The sequence below is a fragment of the Heteronotia binoei genome, chromosome 5 (genome assembly GCF_032191835.1).
Source record: "Heteronotia binoei isolate CCM8104 ecotype False Entrance Well chromosome 5, APGP_CSIRO_Hbin_v1, whole genome shotgun sequence".
NCBI lineage: Eukaryota > Metazoa > Chordata > Lepidosauria > Squamata > Gekkonidae > Heteronotia > Heteronotia binoei.
This window is the reverse complement of record NC_083227.1, coordinates 140,115,819-140,138,472: the sequence shown is the minus strand read 5'-3', so window position 1 is coordinate 140,138,472 and position 22,654 is coordinate 140,115,819. Positions and strand designations below refer to the sequence as shown.

Genomic DNA, 22,654 nt, shown 5'->3' with positions numbered 1-22,654 from the left:
CACATAAGAAGTTAAGAACATAAGGAAGGAAGGAAGGAAGGAAGGGAGGGAGGGAGGGAGGGAGGGAGAAAGGGAAGGAGAAAGGGAGGGAGGGAAGAAGGGAAGAAAGAAATGAAGGAGGGAAGGAAGGAAGGAAGGAAGGAAGGAAGGAAGGAAGGAAGGAAGGAAGGAGGAAGGAAGGAAGGAAGGAAGGAAGGAAGGAAGGAAGGAAGGAAGGAAGGAAGGAAGGAAGGAAGGAAGGAAGGAAGGAAGGAAGGAAGGAAGGAAGGAAGAAAGGAGGGAGGGAGGGAAGAAAGGAAGGCCACCCCCAACCGCCAGCCCCCCCCCGCTTTCGGCCCCCTTACCTACGGCGGCGGCGAGTCCAGCGGCGGCGGCAGCGGCGGCGAGTCCGGCGGCGGCAGCGGAGAGGTCTTTCCAATGCCCTCCCGGGCCTCCGCCAGCACGGGGGGGGGGGGGGTGGTAGAGGCCGGGGAAGCGTCGGAAAGGCCCGCGGTGGTCGCTGGAGGCCCTCCAGCGACCCCCGCGGGCCTTTCCGACGCCCTCCCGGGGGGAGGAGGACGGGGGGTGGGCGAAGCGAGCCCCGGGAAGCGTCGGAAAGGCCCGCGGGGGTCGCTGGAGGCCCTCCAGCGACCCCCGCGGGCCTTTCCGACGCCCTCCCGGGGGGAGGAGGACGGGGGGTGGGCGAAGCGAGCCCCGGGAAGCGTCGGAAAGGCCCGCGGGGGTCGCTGGAGGCCCTCCAGCGACCCCCGCGGGCCTTTCCGACGCCCTCCCGGGGGGAGGAGGACGGGGGGTGGGCGAAGCGAGCCCCGGGAAGCGTCGGAAAGGCCCGCGGGGGTCGCTGGACGCCCTCCAGCGACCCCCGCGGGCCTTTCCGACGCCCTCCCGGGGGCAGGAGGACGGGGGGTGGGCGAAGCGAGCCCCGGGAAGCGTCGGAAAGGCCCGCGGGGGTCGCTGGAGACCCTCCAGCGACCCCCGCGGGCCTTTCCGACGCCCTCCCGGGGGGAGGAGGACGGGGGGTGGGCGAAGCGAGCCCCGGGAAGCGTCGGAAAGGCCCGCGGGGGTCGCTGGAGGCCCTCCAGCGACCCCCGCGGGCCTTTCCGACGCCCTCCCGGGGGGAGGAGGACGGTGGGTGGGCGAAGCGAGCCCCGGGAAGCGTCGGAAAGGCCCGCGGGGGTCGCTGGAGGCCCTCCAGCGACCCCCGCGGGCCTTTCCGACGCCCTCCCGGGGGCAGGAGGACGGGGGGTGGGCGAAGCGAGCCCCGGGAAGCGTCGGAAAGGCCCGCGGGGGTCGCTGGAGGCCCTCCAGCGACCCCCGCGGGCCTTTCCGACGCCCTCCCGGGGGGAGGAGGACGGGGGGTGGGCGAAGCGAGCCCCGGGAAGCGTCGGAAAGGCCCGCGGGGGTCGCTGGAGGCCCTCCAGCGACCCCCGCGGGCCTTTCCGACGCCCTCCCGGGGGAAGGAGGACGGGGGGTGGGCGAAGCGAGCCCCGGGAAGCGTCGGAAAGGCCCGCGGGGGTCGCTGGAGGCCCTCCAGCGACCCCCGCGGGCCTTTCCGACGCCCTCCCGGGGGGAGGAGGACGGGGGGTGGGCGAAGCGAGCCCCGGGAAGCGTCGGAAAGGCCCGCGGGGGTCGCTGGAGGCCCTCCAGCGACCCCCGCGGGCCTTTCCGACGCCCTCCCGGGCCTCCGCCGCCACCGCTGGGCCCCGTGCGCGGGCGGGGAAGGCGGCGAGTGAGGGAGGGAGCGTCCCTGCGCGTGCGCAGGGCGATCTGCGCACGCGCAGGGTCGCTCCCTCCCTCACTCGCCGCCTTCCCCGCCCGGGCGCGCGGCCCCCGGCTCTCTGGCTGGCTAAACCGGGACCTCAAAATGGTCCCGGTATACCCAGCCCGGGAGCCGGGAATTGGGGGCCAGATCCGGGAAAGTCCCGGGAGACCGGGACGGTCTGGCCACCCTATCAGGAACTCACTGGCAGGCCCCATGGTCTTCACTGTGGAAGATGAGAAGTGTTTGCCCACTCCAGAACCGCTGATTTTGGGAGAGGTGTAGAAAGACCTGAGTCAGATAAGGTGACAAGAGAGGGGGACCTACAACTGATTGACAATTTGAAAAGTGATAGGTTACCAGGTCCAGATGGCATACATACAAGAGTTCTGAAAGAACTCAAATGTGAACTTGTGAATCTTCTGACAAAAATATGTAATCTATCATTAAAATCCGCCTCTGTTCCTCAGGATTGGAAGGCAGCCAATGTCACTACCATCTTTAAAAAGGGTTCCAGAGGAGACCCAGGAAATTACAGGCCAGTCAGTCTGACTTCAATACCGGGAAAGTTGGTGGAAACTATTATCAAGGACAGAATGAGTAGGCACATTGATGAACAAAAGCTATTGAGAAAGACTCAGCATGGATTCTATAAGGGAATATCTTGTCTCACTAACCTGTTAGTTTTCTTTCAGGGGGTGAATAAACATGTGGACAAGGGGGACCCAAGAGATGTTGTTTACCTTGACTTCCAGAAAGATTCTGATAAAGTTCCTTATCAAAGGCTCCTAAGTAAACTCAATAGTAAAAGGACTCTTGTGGATCAAAACCTGGCTAATTAATAGGAAACAGAAAGTGAGTATAAATGGGCAATTTTCACAGTGGAGAGTGGTAAGTAGTGGGATACTGCAGGGCTCAGTGCTTTTTTTTTTAATAAAATGTTTCTTTTATTGATTGACAATATGATATAACAGAAAGATAAACACATAGTAAAATTAAACAAATACAGTTGAAGCAAACAAAAACACTAATACTAAATTAGGTTACATTATTCTCTATATATGACATAGCTTATCTTTCAGTATATTATAATACAATACTCCAATTTTCACTTATTGATTAGTTACCATATTGATTATCAGTACAAATACCATTTATTAACTAAATTTGGGATTTCCCCTTGAGAAATTAAATATTCTAATATCGGAAATCAAATTGTTTCAAAGCTTGTTGAACTAACATTTAATAAAAAAATTATATTTGCTGTTATCTTGCTCATCGTGTAAAGGTTCCACAATTTTTTGCGTCAGAGGTCTAATGAAGGTTTTCTTTTATCTTTCCATAATAATGCAATTGTGGCTTTGGCTGCATAAAGTAATAATGCAATAGTTTTTTTCACTATATTAGGGATTGATTTAGCAGTATATATATTTAATAATATTGATTCAGGTGAGATTTCAATTTCATGTCCTGTAATGGTTTGGATTATTTTAGTTACATCTTTCCAAAGAGGGTACACTGATGAACAAAATACCCAGCAATGCGTATAAGATCCATCTTCAGTGCGGTTTTTCCAACATTTCTTAGAAAGATGAGGTATGAAATGTGCTAATTGACTCGGAGTGCTATACCAAAAGGTCCTAATTTTCAGGGTGTGTTGTTTGATTTTTTAAAATTGACATTGTTGCATCATATGAGTTCCAACTTTGTTCCCAAAGGTCAGAAGTAAGATTTGTCTTACAAACAGACTGCCATTTTTTTATATGCAGTTTTTTGATCATCTTTACAACCAATTAAAGTCTGGTATATTTGTGAGATAAGTCCTTTTGAGTTGCTATATATAGCTTGAATATTTTTTTCCAAAGAACTTAATGGCTGTTTAATTATTTTTTCTAAATGAATGGAGTCACACAAACTTTTTATTTGGAGATATAATAGCCAAGATAGTTTCAAACCCAATCTTGCTTCTAATGCTATTTTATCCATTAATTTTCTTTAGTGGCACAGGTCTACTAATGTAGTTTTTCCGGCCTTTTGCCAGAGAGAATATTGCTGAAGATCCTGTGCCGGTGGGTACCAAATTTGACCAATTAATGATGTATACCTAGATATTTTAGGTAGCAATTTTGTTCGAACCACATCCTAAATATTTATTAAAGCCATTAGCATTTCATTATTTTTTACCTCTTTTGGCCTTTCTTTTGTAGTTTGCCATATTACGTCATTTATGTGGTAAGGATGGGAAAATTCTGTCAATATGTTAACCCAATCTGGATTGTTGTCCATTTTAAGCATAAGAAAGACCTTAGTGAGATGTGCTGCCTTATAGTAGTCTAAAATTGATGGACATTGCATGCCCCCTTGTGTTATTTTTCTGCATAAAATATGTTTTATTCTATGTCGCTTCTGAGACCATAAAAATCAGTTATCAATTTCTGCCAAATATTTAATTGCTTATTTGATATGTGTATTGGAACAGTTCAAAACAAAAATATAAATTTTGGCATAACAAAAGCTTTTATTAAATTATATTGTTCTATCCAGGTAAGTGGATTTTTCCCCATTTCTGAATTCATTGAACAAGTTCTTTATGCCATTTTAAATAATTGTCTTTAAATAAATTATCTAAATTTGAGGATAGTTGAATGCCTAAATATGAAAGATTGTTTAAAGACCATTGAAAAGAAAAAGTATTTTTGATTTTAGTTTTCAGATCCATATTTAAATGTAAAGGCATTAATTTTGATTTATCTTGATTAATTTTCAAACCAGTTGCTTCACTATATTCTTGTAAAATTGTTTGTAGCGACTAGAGAGATTCCATTGGTGATAATAAAAATAAAAGCATACCGTCCGCAAATAGTGTGAGTTTGTATTCTTTATTGCCAATTTTGATTCCTTTCACAGTAGCATTATTTCTAATTAAGGTTGCTAGAGGCTCAATTGTTAATGCGAAAAGGAGTGGGGATAATGGGCATCCCTGTCTTGTGCCTTTTTCTAATACAAAGGTTTCAGAATGAATATTATTTGTTTTGAGAAAAGCTTGAGGATTATTATAAATAGCTTCTATAGCTTTTAAAAATTTTGTGCCAAAGTCCATTTTTAGTAGAATAAGATATTTACTGAGTCAAATGCTTTGGCTATATCCAAAGAAAGTAATATTGATGGAATTTTATATTTATTAATATATCACATAATATGAATGGTTTTATAAGTATTGTCCACTAGATCTCTACCTGAAATGAAACCAACCTGGTCTTTATCAATATAATTCTGTACTATTTTGTTTAGTCTTTTAGCTATTGATGCCGTAAAGATTTTAAAGTCCATATTTAATAACGATATTGGCCTAAATGAGGATGGGATCATTACAACTTTTTGAGGTTTGGGGATTATGGTAATGGCAGCTTATTTCCATGACTGTGGTATAGTGCCAAATGTTTGTATATAATTGCAGACTTTAAGTAGGGGTTCTACTAGATCCATTGCAAAAGCCTTATAAAAGCTGGTGGTGAAGTCATCAGGGCCTGGTGCCTTATTATTTTTGAGAGATTATATAGTTTCTAGGATCTTTTTTTGGTGAATGGTTTTTCCATAAATTCTTTGTGATCTTTTAATAATGTTGTAGGTCAAAATTTTTCAAAAAAAAAATTGTTTATTTTTGTTGTGAAATGTTATTAGCTGAGTACACATTTTTATAATATTCAAAAAAAGTCTGGCATATTTGATCTCTTTTAGTTAGCAACTTGCCAGTTTTATTTTTTATCGCATATATATGGTTGTTAGCTTTACGTTGCTTGACTCTTTTAGCTAAATTTTTGAGTAGTTTAGGGGAGTTACACCAGTTTTCTTGTTTTAAAGTCAATATGTCTTTTTGAATTTGTTCTGAATCTAAAATTTCTATTGTCTTCGTTTGGCCAAAAGTTGTTTGTATACTTGTTTACCACATGATTTTTTATGTTTTATCTCTATTTTAATAGATTGAATTAAATTCTGTCTCAATTGTCGCTTTTCTTTGTTTATAAAAGCTGAGTATGAAATAATTTGTCCTCTAATAGTTGGCTTTAATGCGTCCCAAAAAGTCAAAGGAGTGATCTCCTCATTTGCGTTTTCCTTAAAAAAGATTTGTATTTGTTTTGTGAGCTCCATTTTATAATGCTGGTTCAGCAACAATGCAGAATTAAATGTCCAAGATTTCATAGGACATGTTTCCTTATTCAAAAGCAATATAGTTTCCACCCAGGCATGGTCACTCTATAATTTGATGCCTATCTGTGATGAAACTAGTGAAGAGACGAAGCCTTGAGAAATTAAAATATAGTCTATCCGTCTGTGTATTGCATGTCTAGTGGAATAAAATGTAAAGTCTTTCTCTTTTGGGTTTATTAATCTCCATGAGTCTATTAGATCGAATTTTGCTAAAAGTTTTGCCAGTTTTGTATTATTTTCGCTTTTTTGTTTTTTGCTTTTGCCTAATTTATAAGTTTTGTCTAATTGATAATTAACTATGTAATTGAAATCCCCTCCAATGATTAATTCACCTTCCCAAAATTGATCAATTTTTTCAAAAGTATCTTCCAGAAATTGTAATTGTTCTTGATTGGGAGCATATATCGAACATAAAGTAACTTTTTTGTTGTCTAGTAAACCTTTAATAAAAATGAACCTTCCTTTTTGATCCTTCAGTATCTCTTCACAAATAAATTTTACATTCTTGGATAATAATATTGCCACTCCTCTGGCTTTCGACGAACCGCTTACCTGATACTGTAAAGTAAACCAATTATTACAAAACAATTTTTTACTACTATCTCTAAGATGTGTCTCTTGTAAAAAGAGTATGTCTGGGTGTAGTTTTATCAAATTAGAATACACTTTTCTCCGTTTAACAGGGTTGTTCAATCCTCTTGTATTTAACAAATAAACTTTAGATTGTTGTATCATTTGACCAGTAATAAGTTTCACTATAAAAAGCACAAGGTAATATTATACTAAAAAACTTGCTTAAGCTTTAACTTCAAAAAACTAACAAAAAAGAAAATTAATATACTGTTCTTCTTTCACACACTTGTACTAAGGCCACTCTATCCTATCTTATAACTCTACCTGTTATACTTTGTTAAGCTATGTCTATTACTTATCCTAATATTTTATATAATTAACCTAACACTAAACTCATCCAATAACTAACAATCTAAAACTATCCCTTATCTATTCTAAAATCTATCAGTCTTAAGCAAATCTATTCTTATATTCTGTTACAATTTTATTTCTAACCTATCTAAACACTGTTGTTCCAACTCAATTTCTTTGTAAACCATTGGCTCCTGTTAGATCACAGGAGTGTAGGAACAAAGCTCTCACTACCAACTCCTGGTTTAGTAAAAATTAAATAGAGGGCTTTCAATCAAACTAAAAACATAATGCAACCCTTACTTCCGACAAGATAAGATAAATACAATCTCTCTGTAAGTAATTTTACCAGATATAAATTCTAGTCATTCAGTCATTGTCCTTTTCATGGTATTGTTTCATTTGGAGTTGAAAGTATTGGAATTCTGCTGGTCTCGATCTTCAGCGGTGTGTTATACTGCAGTCTTTTTCTTTTCGGGTTCTTCTTGGTAATGTCCATAGGCTCAGACAAACTCAGCTTCTTTAGCAGCAGGGGGCCTGATTCAATATCTGATGCTTGAAATCTGCTGTTGTTGTGTATCACTTGTAGTGCGGCAGGGCCCGACCATTTGTATCTTTGTTGGGCTTTTTGAAGTTGTTGAGTGATGGGTTTTAGCTCTCTCCTCTTTGAGATGGCATCTGGGGGAAGGTCAGGAAAAATTTCAATACTGAGGTTATGATGTTGAAATGTTTTCCTTTTTCTTGCTTCTTGAAGAGTGTGGATTTTTACTCTGTAATCCAAAAATGTGACTATTATGTCCCTTGGCCCTCTCCTTTTAGCGTTTACTGGCGGTCCTAATCAATAGGCTTTGGTTAGGCTAGGCACAGTGTAAGTGTAGTTCTTTAGCAAGCCAGTGCACCATAAATGATTTTAAGTCTGCCATTTCTGGTAAGTTTTCAGTAAAGCCTCTAAATTTCAAGTTATTCTGTCTGATTTCAGTTTCTAACAACAGTATTTTAGAAGCCATTTGTTCATGTTCCTTCTGTATAAGTTGATTTTCTTCTTGGATGATTTCAGCAAGGGTCATTGCACAGTCCACTGTTTTGCCAACCTCCAAAAGGTTATTTTTAATTTCAAGAAGTTGAGTTTGTATTGGCTCAAAGATGACTTTTATTTTTTCAAAAAAATTGTTTTCCACTTCACTTAAGTCTGTTTTATTTACAGGGGAAGCCTCCTCTTGCATGGGCATCGACTCGTCCGCCATTTTATTTTCGCCCCATTCCTGGCCCGCCGTCTTTTTCCCAAGCGTATTTGCGCTAAAATAATCACTCACCAGCCGCGATTTTTTACCTGCGCCTGCTCCGGACAGTGATTTTTCAGTCCCAGTGATCTTTTTATCCATTTATGGATGTTGAGAATACTTTTTTAGCAGATCAGTGTCGGTTTTAGGGAAGCGTTTTTACTCTAGGCGTCCATCTTCTTTGCCTTGGCGCCATGCCCCCCCCGGTCTGTTGCTTTTTAACTTGTTCATTAATGATTTGGAGTTGGGAGTAAGCAGGATTGTGAGGCACTTCAAAGGATCTATTGAAGTTGGCCAATGGGTATCAACATGGCAAATGAGGTTTAACTAGGTCAAGTGCAAAGTAACTGGGACCAAATATCCTAACTATAAATACACATTGATGAGGTCTGAGCTGGCGGAGATTGACCAAGAAAGAGAACTTGGAGTCCCTGAAAATGTCAAGACAGTGTGCAACTGCAATAAAAAAGGTCAACAATCAGCCAGTATCATAATGCCCCTGTATAAATTGATGGTGCTGCCGATTTGGAATTCTGTGTACAATTCTGGTCACAACACTTCAAAAAAAAAATATTATAGCAATGGAAAAAGTGCAGAAAAGGGCAACTAAAATGATTAAAAAGTTGGAACACTTTCCCTATGAAGAAAGATTAAAGCGCTTGGGGCTCTTTAGCTTGGACAAACGCTGACTGAGAGGTAACACAATAGAGGTTTACAAGATTACGCATGGGATAGAAAAGGTAGAGAAATAAGTACTTTTCTCCTTTTCTCACAATACAAGAACTCGTGGGCATTGAATGAAATTGCTGAGCAGCTGGGTTAGAACAGATAAAGGAAGTACTTCTTCACCCAAAGAGTGATTAACACATGGAATTCACTGCCACAGGAGGTGGTGGCAGCTACAAGCATAGATGGCTTCAAGAGGGGATTGGATAAACATATGGAGCAGAGCAGAGGTCCATCATTAGCTATTAGCCACAAGATATAGATAGAACACTCTGTCTGGGGCAACTGATACTCTGTATTCTTGGTTCGGGGGGGGAGCAACAGTGGGGGGGCGGCTTCTAGTGTCCTGACCCCACTGGTGGACCTCCTGATAGCCCCTGGTTTTTTGGCCACTGTGTGACAGAGTGTTGGACTGGATGGGCCATTAGCCTGATCCCATATGGCTTCTCTTATGTTCTTATGAATTATTATATAATTTTAACTGTATTTCTTAAATGTCTTAATGTTCATCATCTCATGGACTCTGATTGTGTGGAAAGGCAGCATAAATATGTTAATGCGGGGAAAATGCGGTAATAAATGCAGGGGAACTACATAAACCTGTTGCCTTTTGGAAACAGAAGTTTACACATCTCCTGGTTTTTGTTTCCTTGTTATATCCCTGCTTTTGACTTTTGCTGCTCCAACTCTACTCCTGTCATCTAACCCAGGGGTGTCAAACATACAGTTCAGGGGCTGAATCAGCCCCCTGGAGGGCTCCTATCAGGCCCCCAAGTAACTGGCTGTTATCTGCTTCCTTCTCCCTCTCTCTTGCTTCCTTCTGCATAACAGCTTGCTTTGCCAGGCTTGCTCAATTGCACAGCAGCTACAGAGTAAAATTTGGCTGAGACTCCTCTCAATTGGCTGAGGCTCCTCCCTTGGGGAGAAGGGGCGGGGAGGAACAGCTTGCTTTGCCAGGCTCTCTCAATTCCACAGCAGAGATACTGAGTCAAGCCTCTCTTCCTTCTATTGGATGAGGCTCCTCCCCCTCCTGGACCCCTGAGGAAGGAATGAAAGAGCCAGAGCTTCCTTTGCCCAGTTCCCTGGATCCCATGAGAGAAATACAAAGAAACCCCTTTAAGACCAATGAGTACTAATGTTTTAAGCATGTTTTAAGTTTTTTTTAAAAAGATATTTGTGTTTGTCTGTGTTCTTTATAAAATTTATATATCAGCTACCTAATAGGAACACACATGGCCCAGCTCGACATGGTTTTGGCCCAACCTGACACAGTCTCATTTATGTCAGATCTGGCCCGCATAACAAATGAGTTTGACACCTCAGATCTAACCAAAGGTTTCTTCTCTTGTTCTGAGTGACTCCCTTGGTGTCCTATACATAGTACCTACTCATGTCCTTTGAAGACTTTCTTTATTCCATACTTGATTCCCTAACCAATGTGAAGCGCTACTATGTGGAACTAAATTTGCTCACAGATAGCTCTCTTGCCTTCCCTATCCCATCCTCAGATACTTCTGTAAAGAAACACCTTTTTAGGCCTGTGCTTGTCTGGGAGTTGGCTAGAGGAGTCTATAAAACTCTAGGCAAGGCTTTGGCCAAGTCTATTCATCCGCCCCCCTCTCCTCCTGCCTGGAAGACGCACTTCTGAGGAGGCCTCCTAGAGAGACAGGAAGTATTTCAGGCTGGTCTCCCAGAAGGCTGCAGGAGGGAAAACCAGTTCCTAGACAGGAACTGGGGTTTATATTATAGATTTTTGGGAGGGAAAAGCAGTTTTGATTTGAGTATTGGAGACTGGTGAGTCGGTTCTGGATGGTATAGTCAGGGCAAGTTGTAAAGGAGGGAAAGAAGGAGCATTTATCCCTACTTTCATTTATTACTTCTGTTCACCCTGTATTTAAAAATGCCTGTAAATAGTTGCATGTTCTAAATAAATGTTTTATTTGTTAAAAAGGTAGTCCCTCTGTACCACCAAGGTTCCCCAACCGCCTTAGACCACACTACTGTTAGAAGGGAGTCCAGGGAAGGCATACAGTTGGCAAGGGTGCCAATCCTCCAAGGGTCTCCCAAGGAAGGACTGTGGTCTCTGTGTTAACCAGGCGCTGGGTTGGCAGAGGACCTTGGGGCCACAGAACTGGCAAAGGGGATTGGGAGTTCTGTTCCTCTCAGTCAGGAATCCCTAAATTGAACAGGTGGTGGCAGTGTGTCCTAGTGGTGGGAAGAGGATAAGCTCCCTTCAGGAGTTGGCAACTCAAAAGGGAGTTGATGGGACCAGGTCTGAAAGCAGAATCCACTTCCACTATCTTTTCCTCTTCTATTCCTCTCCTACCCTTATTTCTGATAAAACTGTAAGCTATTTGGGGGCAGAGAATGAGGGTTTTCAAATGCCTAACTTTTCTTTCTTTCTTAATTCTGTAAAATTAGAACTGTTGGGCTTTTGTCCTGTTTATTCTATGGGTTCAGAATAGGGGGATTTTTCAGTATGTAATTCTGGATTTTATTTTTGAAGATTGAGTATGTATCATCAGACTGACTCACAAGAATGTTTGTTAGATAATAATTGCTGTTGACTTGCTTACAAAGCTGATCTTGGTTTATATATTTTAGAATTTCATAAGAACATAAGAACATAAGAGAAGCCATGTTGGATCAGGCCAACGGCCCATCAAGTCCAACACTCTGTGTCACACAGTGGCAAAAAATTTTATATACACACATACACTGTGGCTAATAGCCACTGATGGACCTGTGCTCCATATTTTTATCTAAACCCCTCTTGAAGGTGGCTATACTTGTGGCCGCCACCACCTCCTGTGGCAGTGAATTCCACATGTTAATCACCCTTTGGGTGAAGAAGTACTTCCTTTTATCCGTTTTAACCTTTCTGCTCAGCAATTTCATCGAATGCCCACGAGTTCTTGTATTGTGAGAAAGGGAGAAAAGTACTTCTTTCTCTACTTTCTCCATCCCATGCATTATCTTGTAAACCTCTATCATGTCACTCCGCAGTCGACGTTTCTCCAAGCTAAAGAGTCCCAAGCGTTTCAACCTTTCTTCATAGGGAAAGTGTTCCAGCCCTTTAATCATTCTAGTTGCCCTTCTCTGGACTTTCTCCAATGCTATAATATCCTTTTTGAGGTGCGGCGACCAGAACTGCACACAGTACTCCAAATGAGACCGCACTATCGATTTATACAGGGGCATTATGATACTGGCTGATTTGTTTTCAATTCCCTTCCTAATAATTCCCAGCATGGCGTTGGCCTTTTTTATTGCAGACGCACATTGTCCTGACATTTTCAGTGAGTTATCTACCACGACCCCAAGATCTCTCTCTTGGTCAGTCTCTGCCAGTTCACACCCTATCAACTTGTATTTGTAGCTGGGATTCTTGGCCCCAATGTGCATTACTTTGCACTTGGCCACACTGAACCGCATCTGCCACATTGACGCCCACTCACCCAGCCTCAACAGATCCCTTTGGAGTTCCTCATAATCCTCTCTGGTTCTCACCACCCTGAACAATTTAGTGTCATCCGCAAACTTGGCCACTTCACTGCTCACTCCCAACTCTAAATCATTTATGAACAAGTTAAAGAGCATGGGACCCAGTACCGAGCCCTGTGGCACCCCACTGCTTACCGTCCTCCACTGCGAAGACTGCCCATTTATACTGACTCTCTGCTTCCTATTACTAAGCCAGTTTTTGATCCACAAGAGGACCTGTCCTTTTACTCCATGACTCTCAAGTTTTCTAAGGAGCCTTTGATGAGGAACTTTATCAAAAGCGTTCTGGAAGTCAAGGTAAACAACATCTATCGGGTCGCCTTTGTCCACATGTTTGTTCACCCCCTCAAAGAAATGTAACAGGTTAGTGAGGCAAGATCTTCCCTTGCAGAACCCATGCTGAGTCTTCCTCAATAACCCGTGTTCATCAATGTGCCTACTCATTCTGTCCTTGATAATGGTTTCTACCAACTTTCCCGGTATTGAAGTCAGACTGACTGGCCTGTAATTTCCCAGATCTCCTCTGGAACCCTTTTTAAAGATGGGGGTGACATTTGCTACCTTCCAGTCCTCAGGAACGGAGGCAGATTTCAATGAAAGATTACAGATTTTTGTTAGAAGATCCACAAGTTCAACTTTGAGTTCTTTCAGAACTCTCGGATGTATGCCATCCGGACCCGGTGACTTATTAGTTTTTAATTTGTCTATCAGTTGTAGGACCTCCTCTTTTGTCACCTCAATCTGACTCAGCAACCTGCAAATTTCTTTACAGCAACCTGCAAATGTCAGTGTGGACAATAGTCCTCCTATTGAGACTAACATGTCAAACATCTGTAAATAACAAATGGATAGGAACTTTTGAAGAAAAATCTAATGCAACAGAAGATACAGAAAATATTTTGCAATCTTTGTTCACTAGGCATATGATCACTGGAGTATATGCAGACCAGAACCACAACTGGTAGTGGAGGGGAGCACAAAACTTAAAAATGGGTATCCTAATATTTTAAAATATGAGCCCTGTGGTGTAGAGTGGTAAGCTGAAGTACTGTAGTCCAAGCTCTGCTCACGACCTGAGTTTGATCCAAGCAGAAGCTGGGTTCAGGTAGCCAGCTCAAGGTTGACTCAGCCTTCCATCCTTCCAAAGACAGTAAAATGAGTACCTAGCTTGCTGGGGGTAAAGTGTAGATGACTGGGGAAGGCAAAGGCAAACCACCCCATAAAAAGTCTGCCATGAAAACGTCGCGATGCGATGTCACCCCAGAGTCAGAATGGTGCTTTACCTTAATATTTTAAATAAAACAAAATTTGCGTCCAATTATGGCACTTTTAAGACCAACAATGTATAATTCTGGGTATAAGCTTTTGTGTGCATGCACACTTCTTCAGACTATCTGTATCTGACGAAGTGTGCATGCACACAAAAGCTTATACCCAGAATTAAACTTTGTTGGTCTTCAAAGGTGCCACTGTACTCAAATTTTCTTCTATTGCTTCAGATCAACAAGGCTACCCAACTGAATCTATTTTAAATAAAGCTACTTTACACATTATATATATTAGGGTTTGTAGAATCTTTCGGACTCAAGTGCCGTGTTCTACTGGAGAAAGTTTTTCTTCCAGACGTTTCGTTCTCAGCTGCGGAGAACATCCTCAGTGGCGTTTCAGCCAGAGCAGGCGCTCTGACCTTCTTGGCCTTCTCAATGCACAGCAGCCAAGAAGGTCAGAGCGCCTGCTCCGGCTGCAACGCCACTGAGGATGTTCTCCGCAGCTGAGAACGAAATGTCTGGAAGAAAAACTTTCTCCAGTAGAACACGGCACTTGAGCCCGAAAGATTCTACAAACCCTAATGATAATGCCAGCCGTGAAAACCTGAAATCTTATATATATATAACAAAAGCAAAAATTATTGTCTACTTTATTACCTTTATGTGCAACTTCTCATTACTAAGCTATAAACATCATGCCAGTACCTTTACATTATATATACACAAGCAACGGGTTTTATCTGGATTGTACTGTGTGGCCTTAATCATGGCCAGTCTATGACTTGCCCTATGGAGAGAGAGAAATGTTTATCTACATAATTAACTGTCTGTAAGATGCAACTGTTTTCACCCGCTAACTGCTATTTGTTATATATTTTCTTTGTTATTTATCACATTTTTTTAGTTTTATATGTCTGATTATGATGTACACCTCCATAAGCACTTCAGGGAAGGGTGATTTATAAATTCAACAAATAACAACAAGTGGGTAGCGCAATGCCTGCTTTACATCAGCATCCGTAGAAGAAATGGAGCCCTTCTTTTTTCCTAAATAAAACCTAAGCATGCCTTTACAACGCAACTTTCAACCTTCTCTTCCTACTGTAGCCCTAGATAGGCAAGAAACTCGGTTTTAAAAAAAAACTGCCGCCTCTGCAGATAGTAGCAATCGCCGCGCGTACTCCACATTTCACCGCCGGGGATGCGGTGATCGAACCCAGGAATCTCCCCGCCCCGCGTTCGGCTGATCGAGATCTGTTCGGCGCGTTCTAAGAAAGCGCGAGGGAGGCCGTTTCTCCGGCTCCGTGAGGATTACCTGACGGGGAGTGGGTGGGGGAAGCTGGGATGACCAGGCCAGGCACCGTCGAGAAGCGGATATTAGTTCCCCGCAGAAGTAACTAGAACTGGCGCTTCCCACACCATCCGCCAAACCCAACGCAGTACCAGGAAGCCCGCTGAGGCGGTTGCCAGGGGGACACCCTCCCCACCCCCCCTCCGTGACGCTGCGCTCCTCCGAGTCTGCCTCGCGCGCCAAGCTTTCGCGCTTCGAGAAACCTTGTCGACGTCACAAGCCCACGATCAAGAAGCCCAATCAGGTCCTTTTGCCTTCGAAGGAGGCGGCTCTTCTCAGCCTCTCCCGTGAATCGATTGGAGAAGGTTGCAGTTCATGGCCTTGTCAACTCTTCCGGTATGGAGTTGAAGCGTCGCTCATCAGCTTTCTAAGAGAGTTCAAAAATACGGAACGGATGACCCCTCGGTGCGGAGATGGGGCCGCTTTGCGGTGATGCTAGATACCGTTTTTACTGGTTTATCGAGCCAGATCCCAGCTATGATTTTCTCCTCACTTGCGCCCCTTCTACTACCAACACTGAGAAGACAAGTCAAAAGAGTCTTTTCGTGCTTAGAAATAAATCTTATTACATTGTTTATCTGTCGATGCAAATGGCATTTGCTGCATTTGTCGATGCATTTGACAGTTATTATCCCTGTTTCAGGGGGAGCTGGATAGCCCTGCAGTTGGTGTTGCCAATCTCCACGAGGGGCCTGGAGATCTCCCAGAATTGCAACTGGTCAGAGATCAGTTTCCCCGGAGGAATTGATTCTATGAGCCCCAAAAGAACTGATTCTATGAGCCCCAAGAGAACTGATTCTATGAGCCCCAAAAGAACTGATTCTATGAGTCCCAAAAGAAGGTGCCCCTATTCTTCATTATTTCCAAATGGAGGGAAGGCATTTAAAAGGTGTGCGGTCCCTTTAAATGTGATTGCCAGAACTCCCTTAGGAGGTCAATCATGCTTGTCACACTCACACCCTTGCTCCTGGCTCCATTATTATTCTGGCTCCAAAATCCCCAGATATTTCTTGAGCTCCCCCTCCAGGCATTGCCCCCACATTCCAGGAATTTCTCAAGCAACCCTATCAGCATTTCTCTTCTATTCGGTTTATTTATGCTCACAGACTGGTGAATAGAGAAGGATACAAAATACATAATTGTAAACACAGTATTTCTCAAGCGGGCGGAGGTTACCAGCATCGAGGCACTGCTGTTGAAGACGCAGCTGCGCTGGGCAGGGCATATTTCTAGGATGGAAAACCACTGCCTTCCCAAGATTGCCCTGTATGGCGAACTCTCCACCGGCCATCGAAATAGAGGGGCACCAAAGAAGAGGTTCAAGGACTCCTTGAAGAAATCCCTTGGCACCTGTCGGATCAGCCATCACCAGTGGTCTGACCTAGCCTCAGATCGCAAAGCATGGAGGCACACCATCCACCAGGCTGTCTCTTCTTTTGAGAACGCACGCATAGCTGGTCTTGAGGACAAAAGGAGATTGAGGAAGAATCGCACTGCTACAGCACCAACCCTAAATCAGACTTTTCCCTGCAGCCACTGTGGCCGGACCTGCCTGTCCCGCATTGGTCTTGTCAGCCACCAGCGAGCCTGCAGCAGACGTGGACTATTGCACCCTTCTTAAATCTTCGTTCGCGAAGCCAAGCCAAGAAAAAAGAAAAAAAGAAAAAAAATTTAACTTATAGGCTACCATAATTAAATGCCATAGACAAAAAATTTACCACTTAGGGTTGCCAGTCCCCAGTTGGGGGCAGGGGGTGCCATGACTTGGAGGCCCTCCCCCATTTCAGGGCTATCAGAAAGAGGAGGGGGAATTAAATGGCCGCTGGCCACACCGTTATACCCTATGGAGATCAGTCCCCATAGGGTATAATGGAGAATCAATCCGTGGGTACCTGGGGGCACCAAATTTTCGGCGTAGCATCTAGTGCCTCTCCTCACCCCAAGTTTCAAAAAGATTGGACCAGGGGGTCCAGTTCTGTGAGCCCCAAAAGAAGGTGCCTGCTCCTCCATTATTTCCAGTGAAGGGAAGCATTTAAAAGGAGCATAGTCCCTTTAAATGTGCTTGCCAGAACTCCCTTTAGAGTTCAATCATGGCTTGTCACAACCTTGCTCCTGGCTCCATCCCCAAAATCTCCTGGCTCTCCCACCAACCTTTCCTGAGTCAGACTTGGAAACTTTACCACTGCAAGACACTGCCAGATGAAACCCTGTGGAGGCCCCTAGGCAGCTGAAATCTTGGGGGGCCCCTTGCAAATTATCTCCTAAATCTGCAGGCACCTTCTCAAAAGCCCCTTTGACAAAGCTGTGGGGGAGAGGCGGAGAGAGTCAAACTGGGCCCCTAAAAGTGTAGGGATGATGGTTTCTACTCAGCCTAATTGTTAATCCAGCCCTGCTGCAAGAGTCAAGTGAGGTCAACATCAGCTAACAGTTTAGCTACATTCTCCAGTTCTGATGCTGAAGTCCATTTTTGAATGTAAACTGCAATCCACTTGTCTTGGGCAGTTTACTGCAATCAATTAAAAGTCCCCACCCCAGATTTACAATCACAAAACTGCTCAGAAAATGGAATCCTTGAAAACTACCCAATTCCTCCAAGACCAAGAGTTGCCATTCCCCAGTTGGAGGCAGAGAATCCTTTGGTTTGGAGCCCTCCCCCCACTTCAGGGTCATCAGAAAGTGGGGGAGGGGAGTGAAATGTCTGCTGGGCACTCCATTAAACTCTATGGAGACTGATCCCCATAGGGCATAATGGAGAATTGATCTGTGTATATCTGGGGCTCTGTGGGGGGTGGTTGTTTTTTGAGGTAAGAGGCACCAAATTTTCCACATAGCATCTAGTGCCTCTCCTCGAAACACTCCCCAAGTTTTAAAAAGATTGGACCAGGGGGTCCAATTCTATGAGCCCCAAAAGAAGGTGCCCTTATCCTTCATTATTTCCAAATGGAGGGAAGGCATTTAAAAGGTGTGCGGTCCCTTTAAATGTGATTGCCAGAACTCCCTTAGGAGGTCAATCATGCTTGTCACACTCACACCCTTGCTCCTGGCTCCATTATTATTCTGGCTCCAAAATCCCCAGATATTTCTTGAGTCAGACCTGGCAACCCTACAATAGCAACATACTTAATCTTGCTTTAGAAAACAGGATTTGATATTTATTTATTTACTTTCCATTTATATCCTGCCCATTCCAAATGGACTCAGGGCGGCTAACAATCCAAATAAAAGCAGCATCTCAGTTTCCAATATAAAACGATAAGACATAATAATTTACAATTTAAAACAAAATATTGGTGCTTTACAACATATTAAAAGCTTCGGCGGCTCAGATCGTACTAGGGTTTCCATTTATCTGTTGGTGGTCCTTCTGGTGGAGTTACCCAGCAGAATAAGAGAGGCAGCCTTCTCCCCTAGTTGTTATAGGCTTGTTTTTAAAGTTCTGTTTTACAAGCTCTGCAGAATTGGGAGAGATCCCGCAGGGCTCTTATGGCCTTGGGGAGAGCATTCTACAGCATTGGTGCTGCCACTGAGAAGGTCCTGGCCCATATAGAGCCCAGTCTGGCCTCCCTTGGTCTGGGGATGGACAGTAGATTTTGAGTTCCCGAACACAGTGCTCTCTGGGGAACATATGGGGAAAGGTGGTCCCTTAGATAGACAGGTCCTTGGCCATATAGGGCTTTAAAGGTCAACACCAGCACTTTGAAACGGACTCGGTGCAGAATAGGCAGCCAGTACAGCTCTTTCAACACTGGTTGAATGTGCTCCCAACGAGGGAGCCACATTAACAACCGTGCTGCAGCATTCTGCACTACCTGCAGTCTCTGAGTCAGAGTCAAGGACAGCCCCATGTAGGGGGCATTACAGTAGTCTATTCTCAAGATGACCGTGGCATGGATCACCTTTACTAAGTTGCGGTGCTCCAGAAAAGGGGCCAACTGCCATACCCACTGCAGATGGAAAAAGGCAGACTTGGCAGTGGTTGCTACTGGGCCTCCATAGACAAGGAGGGCTCCAGGAGCACTCCCAGGCTCTTGACCTTCAGGGCCGGAATTAGTGGCACCCCATCAAAATCTGGCAAGGGATCTCCCTTCCCGGGCCACTGCGGCTCAGATAGAGAACCTCCGTCTTCGTCAGATTCAACTTCAATCGACTCAGCCTGAGCCAAGATGTCACAGCTTGTAGTGCCAGGTCCAGATTGTCCAGGGCTCAGCCAGATTGACCACCCATCAATAGATAGAGCTGAGTGTCATCCGCATATTGTTGACACTCTAGCCCATACCTCCTGACAATCTGGGCAAGGGGGTGCATGTAGATGTTAAATAACATCGGGGACAGAACTGCCCCTTGCGGCACATCACACTTGAGTGGGTGCCTCCGGGACGATTCTTCCCCTATCACCACCCTTTGTCCCCGACCATGAAGGAAAGAAGCCAGCATTGTAAGGCAGATCCCCGAATCCCCACGTCGGCGAGGCAGCTAGACAGTAGCTGGTGGTCAACCGTATCAAATACGGCTGACAGATCTAGCAACAACAGTACTGCTGAGCCGCCTCGATCCAGATGTCGCAAGAGGTCATCCATGAGGGCAACCAAAACCGTCTCCGTCCCGTGACTTGGACAAAAGCCAGACTGGAATGGGTCCAGTGCACCATTAGGAGCTTGTCATGAGAAAGTAAAGTCTTTGGGATTGGAAGACCTGAATAATAATGGGAGTACACTTCTGAACTCTATAACAAATACTCCATTTATCAAAGCATTTACTCATAGAATTATAAACCTTACCCACAAAGCTGCCCAGTGTTCTTACCCCCCACCTTGTGGCTAGGGGAAGGTTGAGGCAGTAGCTTAAGGTACTCTTTTGTTAACATTGTAGGTAGGAAGAGAGAAAAAGTGATTTTACAGCCATGCTTTATTATTGTTATATTCATGGACATCTAATGCACTTTCTCTCTCAGCTTGACTTCGCGAACGAAGATTTAAGAAGGGTGCAGTAGTCCACGTCTGCTGCAGGCTCGCTGGTGGCTGACAAGACCAATGCGGGACAGGCAGGTTCGGCCACAGTGGCTGCAGGGAAAAGTCTGATTTGGGGATGGTGCTGTAGCAGTGCAATTCTTCCTCAATCTCCTTTTGTCCTCAAGACCAGCTATGCGTGCGTTCTCAAAGGAAGAGACAGCCTGGTGGATGGTGTGCCTCCATGCTTTGCAATCTGAGGCTAGGTCAGACCACTGGTGATGGTTGCACTTTAGTATTTGCTAAACTGTACACTGGGCACTGGAAAGCAGAGCAGAGTTGTCAAGCCACTGTTCACTGTTCTTCAGCGTCAGCTCAGGCAGATTTGGCATTATGGTTACAGGGACTTTTCCTAGTGGCCTGATGGACTGCTTCTTCTGACCCTTCGACTGCAAACTCTGGGTTGGGAAATATCTTTTTTTATTTGTTTGTATTGTTTGAAGATCACAATTATTGTTTATGATTGGGTTAGCTGAAAAGTTTTGAAATGTAAACCACCTAGACTTTATTCAAAAATAGAATGTGTAATGTGCTTTAACAAGTAAAAAAAAGCAGCTTGCTTAATACAGTAAACATTTTAAAAGTACGGTTTTTACATCTTTCATTTCCTTTTCTGCAAGCTTACTCAATTCGGAGTTATCTACAAGTTCCCTCCTAGCATTTTTCTAAGAGATAGAGGTCAACAAACTAATATTTTGCATCCTTGTATTACTTTACTATCATTGAACTCTGTTTCTGATGCTATACATATTGTCTAACATTTATTCATAATGAATGTGTTTCAGCACAATATGAGTAACAGCTATGGGAGATTATCAGTGACCTGTGAGTGATATGTGCACTTCATTCCAGTAATGAAGTTGCTTGATGACTTCTTTGTAGAGGCGGGGAGATACCTTGATAATAGGTCATTGGAAGTCATTCACCTTATTCCATTTAGGAAAAGTTCACTTTCTTTCATGTGTATTCATTTTTATTTTATTTTTTTTTAAATCATATTCTGGTTAGCATGAGGTGGCTTACACTAAAATGACAAATACACTAAAACTACTGACAATTTTTAAAACTCAACAAATAGTATTTTAAATAATTGATACAGAGAAGAGCTGACATCCAACAAGCTGACATCCATAAAATTTTATGAAGTGTTTACAATCTAAACATTTTATTTTATTACCTGCTGCTCTATGGATTAAGAAAGCTGTAGCACAAAATTAACTAAAGGCTGAGTGCCAAGAGAGAAATTTGCCAATCCGTAAAAAAGGTATCTGTGTGTATATTATGCGCTGAATCAGGAACCACAGGCATAAATCAGATACGGTCTGCCTCAACTCCATTTCTATCATTCTGGCACAACTAGTCACTTATAAATACTTTCAGAAGATATGATTACAACTGGATAGAAATAGAAGGAAGATACAATCAGTAGCGTTGCATAGGGCTTTTTTTGACCAGGAACTCACAGGAACGCAGTTCCGGCTGGTTTGGTGTCAGGGGGTGTGGCCTAATATGCAAATGAGTCCCTGCTGGGCTTTTTCTACAAAAAAGCCCTGTGTGAAACAATGGTGACATCAGGGGGAGTTCCTGCTGGGCTTTTTCTACAAAAAAGCTCTGGTGTTGCATGATTTGTTGCGACTGTTGTGGAATCCTTAGTTAGCCCAACTGTTTCTAGCCCAGGATCCAGTTCTCAAAGTGGAGCAGGATGGGACAGGATGCCTGGTGGATCATTGCAGTTCTTGTTGATGGATGTAACAATGCCACAGTTCATTATGCAGGACAGGATGAATTGAGACTGGCCTAGCAAGAAACAAAAACAGGCTACCCACCCACCCCTTTATCCCATTTCAAGTACAGTGGTGGTTGTATGTTTCCATGCTCCCTCAGGTAAAAACAAAATTCCATGTACGTTGCAAACTAACTCAACAGGACTCAATCATACACCCCACTGAACTTGCCTGAAACTATTCCTTGCTAAGTATTATGCATCTGGTATAGAATCTGATTTAGGAAGAGGTGTAAATGACTGCTGTACCCAAATACCATTGTTGTCAGCTCAGCTGGCAGAAGAAGCAGATGAGCGTGGACTGCTACTTCCCATCCATTGTTCCATTCTGGGTGAATCCTTAGTTAGCTTACAAGTTGGAACTGGTCCCATGGGTGGGTCAAGTGAGGAGCCAAGCATGAGTGAAGAGGAGAGAAAAGACTGGTATTGTCATGCATACCCCACACATCTCTAAGCAATGTCAGGTTCAGGAGGAGCACTTTGTTTGGCTGGTTCCCTTTACAAGAGAAAGCATTAGAGACTTGGGCCATTTGTGCAGTACTGGCTTTATTTGCAAATATACAAGTAGAGTACAGGTAAAGGCAAAGAGGTACTCAAATACGGCAGTTTGAGGGGGTAGCTGCTGGCCCCATGCAGTATAGGGTTTTAAAGGTTAATATTAGCATGTTGAAGTCAGCCAAAAAGCAAATTGGGAGCTAGTATAAGCAGAACAAATTTGGATTGATAGGGTTGTCAACTCCTTATTTGGAAATACCTGGTGATTTGAGGGATGAAGGTTGAAAAGGGTGAAATCTGGGGAGGGAATTCAGTGGGGTATAATGCCCATCCCACTAAGGATGGGCATGAA

The 22,654-nt window shown here is 44.0% G+C and overlaps 1 protein-coding gene across 1 annotated transcript in view; it reads right to left on the bottom strand.

Annotated features, from left to right (window-relative positions):
- The window catches only part of RAD50 (RAD50 double strand break repair protein), a 59,818-nt gene extending 44,485 nt beyond the window's left edge, over window positions 1–15,333 (bottom strand). Inside the window, exon 1 of the mRNA XM_060240509.1 lies at window positions 14,983–15,333. The gene's annotated coding sequence lies outside the window, so the exon portion shown is untranslated. The remainder of the gene's footprint in view (window positions 1–14,982) is intronic.
- Between the last annotated feature and the right edge of the window lie 7,321 nt (window positions 15,334–22,654).